General features: G+C 50.4%; 1 pseudogene; it reads right to left on the reverse strand.

Moving 5' to 3' along the window:
• Positions 1-579: 579 nt before the first annotated feature.
• Positions 580-2,123, reverse strand: LOC144223670 (heterochromatin protein 1-binding protein 3 pseudogene; annotated as a pseudogene).
• Between the last annotated feature and the right edge of the window lie 4,540 nt (positions 2,124-6,663).

The following is a 6,663-nucleotide window of genomic DNA, read 5'->3' on the forward strand; positions in this document are numbered from 1 at the left end:
CCAGGCAGAAGGCTTTCAATTCAGTCAGTGCTATATATACTGCCTCTTTTTTTTTTTTTTACTTCCAGCACCTGACCAGCATCCTATTCTTGATGTTTTATACAAATATAAAAATGTTTGCAAGTGTTTACATAAAGCTGGAAGAAAGAAAGAAAGAGAGAAAGAGAGAAAGAAAGAGAGAAAGAGAGAAGGAGAGAAAGAGAAAGGAAGAAAGAAAGAAAGAAAGAAAAAGAAAGAAAGAAAGAAAGAAAGAAAGAAAGGGAAAAAAAAGGCCAAAGCTGACCATAAAAAAAGAGGGTTGGGGTAGAGGGAGAAAAAATGACAGGTATACGTCATACAGTTCAGGAAAATCCAGAGTTCTCGCAGAAATTAAAACGGCCGCGGGAAGGGGCAGGCGCCAAGAACAGCACCTGAAGCTAACAAATACCTAAATTGGTTTATTTATATTCTCTCCCCACAATGTTCATCGGGAAGGAAAAAAATGTAATTTCAAAAGCATCAAAACTAAAACAAATGCACACTGACCTTAGAAAATAAGATTCAGAATTTTATCATGATACTCTTTTTTCCCTATAAAATTTACTTTTTTGCTTTGAAAGGTTTCTTCTTGTTGGCTCCGCCCTTGCTGGGCAATTTCACTTCCTTTCTCACACTGGCTGCAGGCTTTTTTGAAGAGCCACCCCTAGGTTTCTTGATGACTGAGGAGGAGCGTCTGGCTTTCTTGGCAGGAGTTTTGGCCTTAGGAGGGGCTTTCTTAGACAGGGGCCTAGCTTTCCCTCGCTGGGCAGCTGGGACTTTGGGAGCAGGCTTCCACCCTCTCTGCTTCATAGGTGCAGCCTTCACCATGACCTGGCTGGGGTTTTCTTCTGCAACCTTCTCTTAGGTGGTGGCTCTTCTTCGTCAGAGTCTTCTTCTGCAGAGTCATGCTCATCTTCTTCCTCATCTCTCGAATCATCTAGCTCTGTCTTTGGAAATAGAACTCCTGGGCTGGGGTAATAGGGAAAACAGAGCCGGAAGGTGCCGCTGGACCTTTGCCGGAGATCTGCTCCAGCCGCCCATTCTTCTCACATTTCTGCAGAGTCTTCTTCAACAAGTGCATTTGATAGTTAGACTTGGTGCCTGGGTGGTTCTCCAGGACGTACTTCTTCAGAGCAGTGGAGGAGCAGGTCTTCGGCTCATTCGCGGCAGCGATGGCGGACAAGGTGGCGTATTCCATCAGGCTTCCACCAAGCAGGGGCTTCTGCCCTGATTTCTTCAGCTGGAATGTCCCAGAAGCACCGTTGCCAGTTATTTGTTCTAACTGGCCTCTCTCTACTGCTCTCTGCAGAGCACTCTTCAACGGCTGAGGCCTGGTATCCACCCTAAGTTTAGGGTAAAACTGAGACACGTATTTCCTGATGAGACCGTAGGAAGCTTCTTTAGGCTCACAAAGGCGAGTAAAGGGCAGCGGAAGGATATCCTCCGATTTTACTTGTGGTTCTGGGTCCACTGCAGAGCTTCTCTTCTTTCTGTTTCTGGATTTCTGAGGTGTTTTTCTTGATTTTTGGACCACAATGAAACTCCCAGAAGCACCTTTTCCTTTTACCTGTTTGATGACACCTCTATTTAATTCTCTTTTTAGTGCTTGTTTAAGGAGGTAACCCCTTCTCTCCAGCTCCAGAGAAGGGTACTTACGCATAATGTATTTCCGAATAGCAACCACTGATGCGCCACTCTTCTGGAAGCATGCCTTAATGGCCTCAGTTAGGACTGCATCCATCTTGGGACGCGGGGAGGAAGCCATCGGTGTTTGTCTGGGCCCTGGCTAGCTGGCTGGCAGAAAGGGTAGCCCAGGAAGGTATGGTTTTTTTCACTTTCTTCTCCTTTTCTTTAGACAGATCTTTCTCATCCTTTCTGGTTTCCTCAGAAGACTTGTTCTCTTCCTTTTCTTCGTCCTCAGGCTCTCCTTTTGGCTGCTCTGTCTCACCAGACGTAGCAGGTGGAGTTTCATTCTCTTGTTCTTCTACAGTGGAGACCGATTCCTCTGAACTTATGTCTGGTTCTGGCTCTTCTGCCTCCCCTTCAGCAAGCTTGCTTTTGGGAGGAGTTTCCCGCGTAGAATTCACATTTCCACGAATCGGCATGGTGTTGTCTTCTACCTTCTCACCCACTTGTCCGAGTGATCAGCTGAGCTCCTTCTGTAAGTGGAGGTGCCTTAGGACGGACGAGTNNNAGCCAGGCCCCGAAACCGCTGAGGCCCACCACGCCTTCTCGAGGCTGAGGATCCCGGTTGTCTGAGCAGGCCCAAATGACCGTATGTTTTTGTTGCTTTTTCTTGTCTTTTGTCTTAGACAATTTCATTTCATTTGAACCTTCTAGAACTGATGCTGGTCCATTACTTACCATAGCACACACCCCAAACACTCGTTAAAATGCCACCTCCCATTGTTCCGGAAACCAGAGCCTTAAATATAAGAATGAAAATTTTCAGCAAGTAAAGAATATCCAATTTAATTCTGTACAAAGAACCTGGTGCATATTAGACACATCCCAGGTTGAAGTCTGCTTTTGTGAAACAACCCAGATAAATCTAATTGAGTTTTTGGCCTTGTCTTCTAAAGATCCCCTTGGGCAGCAGCTTGGCCACTCCCCTGGGGGAGGCCACAGCTTATATTGCTCTGGAACCCCTCTTGGGTGCCCCCCTCTCAAAGTCCTTAGCTCAAGGGGTTTTGAAATATTTTCCAAGGTGAGAAATCCTTGTAAGAGAATGAACAAAATTTCTAATAAAAACTGAAAGAAGTCTGGAATCGATGAGGCAAATAAAAGAGCAATCAAACTGCATGTTACCACTTGGGATGGGAAATAGAAATTGACTTTTAGGAATGAGACCAGATTCTAAGTCTTCTAATCTGGTTCCAAAAGATATTTCCAGTGAGGAGTTCTACCCACATGTTTTGTGGGTTTTTTTTTTTTTTATCATTTATTTATTTTTTAAATATTTATTTTTGAGAGAGAGCTCGAGTGTGAGCAGGGGAGGGTCAGAGAAAGACACAGAATCCAAAGCAGCCTCAGGCTCTGAGCTGTCAGCACACAGCCCAACGTGGGGCTGGAACCCACGAACTGCTAGATCATGACCTTCTGAGCCGAAGTCAGACGCTTAACCAGCGGAGCCACCCAGGCGCTCCCCTAAACATGTTTTAAGCACCATGTTTGAACACACAATATTCCTGTGCAGGTCCAATCTCTTGATTGAGGGTCAGTCATGAAGCTCAACCCGTATTTCATAGAACTTTGCTAACAGACTGGACCCGGTTTTGGAATGGCCAAGCAGCTCCTATCAGACAGTCTCTCATGGATAACTACTAAAAATTCAACGGGGAAAATTAAAAAAATTGTTGCTGTATGACACTAAAAAAAAAAAAAGTAAGTGGATTCTGGAAGAGAGCTGAACCCTATAAGCCACTAGATGAGTTTTCCATCTCTGTAGCCATTATCTTTTGTTAACCTTAGTCTCCAGAGCAGGGCAGCTAACGCTGGAATCGAACCCAGCGCACCTCTAGCATGAATAACGAGAACTAGTCAGAGGCAATTTAGTTGAAGTACCTATCATCTCACTGGCACCATCATCTCACACAGAGAAAGAATGCATTTCCTATCCGCGTCCTCACACACGGGAGGGTGGCAGTGTGTGCCTGAGACGGATCAAGGACAAAGGGCATCTTTGTGAAATGACCAACCCCAGGAGGTACAGCGCATGGCAGGAGTCCAATGAACATTTCCTTCCTTTCTCCTCTTCCTTCTCAAGAAATAGTATTAATATTCTTAGAGTTCGGATTTCACAGCCCCATGATTAGTATTGTCTAAGAAAACTTAAAGGGTGTCTGTCCATGGATGATGACCTCAAGTCTATGGAGCAGAGAGCCTTCAAACACCAGGGAAATCCCAAGTCCAACTTACTGCTGGGGGGAAAGAACAGCATGAAGGAGTTTAGCGGACACAGTAGCTTTGGGGAGGACCCTTAATACTCTAAGGAAAAGGACCTAGTAACCACTTGAACATCTAAGTCGTCTTCTTCCACCCAGACACAGACACTGGCAGGATAAAGGCATCGAGCCTTGGGCCACCTACGGAGGATTTAAGGGTCGTCCCTGTGCTGGGTACCATCACCACCAGGCCTTTATAACTCTCTCATCGTGGTTTACTTTTATGCATTTGTCTGTTTCAACAGTGCAGGCCTAGGAAGCTGACCTGTCTAACCTCACAGTGCCTGAATCTACTGGTGAAGGGCACAGCCCCACTGTGTCCTTCAAGGTCTTTGTCAGACTAGCTCTTGGCAAAAGCGTGAGGTCTGGTCTAAGCCTGGCATGGAGAACTCTTTACTCAAGAGCTGCGTGTCAGGGTTCAGAACACCTCAGGGTTCTCATGGGCTCCCATGATCCCTTTGTTCTAAGTCGCTGAGGTCAGCCCTCGGGCTTCGGGGTTCCAGCCACAAGAGCGAGCACTTGGCTGGGCAGCCGGCAAGGCCTCCTGAGCGCTCACTGCCAGCCAGTCCTGGCAAGGGCCCGCAGCAAAGAAGTGAGATGGCAGAGTAGAGGGTGGAGAGAAGGCTGACTTTATTCTCTTTAGGGCACAGATCTGGGGCCCCTTTTCTTAGGAAAGATAGCTCCGCAGAGAGAGAATTGTTGTAGAACTGATTTCCTGAGTTACCCCCTGCATATACCCCCGTCGTGGGAAGTCCTCACCCTGATTCCTCCTCCCGCTGCATTTTCAGTTCAGAAGTCCCTGGGCTGAGAGCTCAGCCCAAGAGGAGGCTGGCCATGGAGCGGCTGGAGCAGAGGCGCAGGGGAAGCAGACCCCCCCCACCCCCCACCCAGGGCTGCTGGCGCTACCGCTGACCCCTTCCGGAAGCCCTGGCGTTATCTTCCTAGGTCAACGTCTGTGTGGTGCAGTGAGGGCCCCACGGCAACTGCGGATGGGGAGGGGGACTGTCCAAGCGTGTGTTTGGAGGCGCGGGCAGGGGGGTGGGGCTCAGTCGGTTAAACATCTGACTCTGGACTTCGGCTTGGGTCATGATCTCATTCAAACCCAGCACTCTCAGCACAGAGCCTGCCTGGGATTTCTCTCCCCTTTCTTTCTGCCCCTCTCTCATTTGATCTCTCAATAAATAAATAAATAAACGTTAAAAAATTTACAACACATGTCTATGATAAATTTTTTTAAAGTAATAAGTAAATATAAATAGCATGTCTTATGGAACAGAGGAACTTGTCCTCCTGAAGGGTCTCATCCTGCACTCCCAGAGATTCCTGGCAATTCCCGGGACTCTAAACTTCCAGAAGGTTCTCCAGACCATTCTGACACAGAGGGCTCCGTGTAAAAAAGAAAAACAATGGGGAAACCCTTTTTTTTAGAAACTCTAATGTGGATCCTTCAGGTGTGATGTGCAGTGAGGGGACCGGACAGGGAGACGGAAGAGGGGGGGACAGTAGTCCGAGTCGTGTGGAGGCTGCCTATTGGTCCGGGACACTCGACCTCGAGGCAGCCGTCGCTGGAGCCCGAGGTCCCGCTGGGTGCTTCCTCCGGGCTGGGCCAGGCGCGGCCACCAGGGTGGGCTTCCCCGCATGTGCGGGGCAGGTGGCGGGCGGGCCGGTGTCTCAGCTGAGTCTTTACAGACGCCGGGTCATCTGTCGGGAGGGTCATCATCTGTCGGGAGGGTCATCTGTCAGGAGGGTCATCTGTCGGGAGGGTCATCATCTGTCGGGAGGGTCATCATCTGCCGGGAGGGTCATCTGTCAGGAGGGTCATCTGTCGGGAGGGTCATCATCTGTCGGGAGGGTTGTCTGTCCAGAGGGTCATCTGTCAGGAGGGTCGTCTGTCGGGAGGGTCATCTGTCGGGAGGGTCATCATCTGTCAGGAGGGTCGTCTGTCGGGAGGGTCGTCTGTCGGGAGGGTCGTCTGTCGGGAGGGTCATCTGTCGGGAGGGTCATCATCTGTCAGGAGGGTCGTCTGTCGGGAGGGTCATCTGTCGGGAGGGTCGTCTGTCGGGAGGGTCATCATCTGTCAGGAGGGTCATCTGTCGGGAGGGTCATCATCTGTCGGGAGGGTTGTCTGTCGGGAGGGTCATCGTCTGTCAGGAGGGTCGTCTGTCCGGAGGGTCATCTGTCAGGAGGGTCGTCTGTCGGGAGGGTCATTGTCTGTCAGGAGGGTCGTCTGTCGGGAGGGTCGGGGTTTGCTCCGACGGAGGAGGCAGGCTTTCAGGAGGAGCGGGAATCTCTGAGTTTCCTTCGGCATCACCTTCCCGCTGTCCTGTTGGACGAAGCAGGTGCCCTGTGCAAGCCCGGTCTCAGGGTGGAGCGTCCCCAGCGTGGGCACCAAGCACGTGCCGGGCGCAGTCTGCCCCACGCAGGGATGAGAAGGGGCAAAAGGCAACTGGTCATAAGATAAAAAGCAAGGGGCGCTCTTGAGATGGGGCGGCACAGGTGACGGGCCCTGAGCTCAGGACGCGGGCAGGGGGGGACCGCGCGCCCCGGGAGGGGTGTTTGCAGGGAGCAGAGCCCTCAGAGGCCGAGGTGGAGGAGTCCCCGCTCCGCGCCCAGGGCCTCCCACACTGGAGCTGAGCCCAGGCAGCTCTGGAAGGAGGCCCAGGAAGCCGGGACGCTGAGCGCAGTCCCACATCCCGAGGGC

The sequence above is a fragment of the Crocuta crocuta genome, unplaced genomic scaffold, assembly GCF_008692635.1.
Source record: "Crocuta crocuta isolate KB4526 unplaced genomic scaffold, BGI_CrCroc_1.0 scaffold70, whole genome shotgun sequence".
NCBI classification, from domain to species: Eukaryota; Metazoa; Chordata; class Mammalia; order Carnivora; family Hyaenidae; genus Crocuta; species Crocuta crocuta.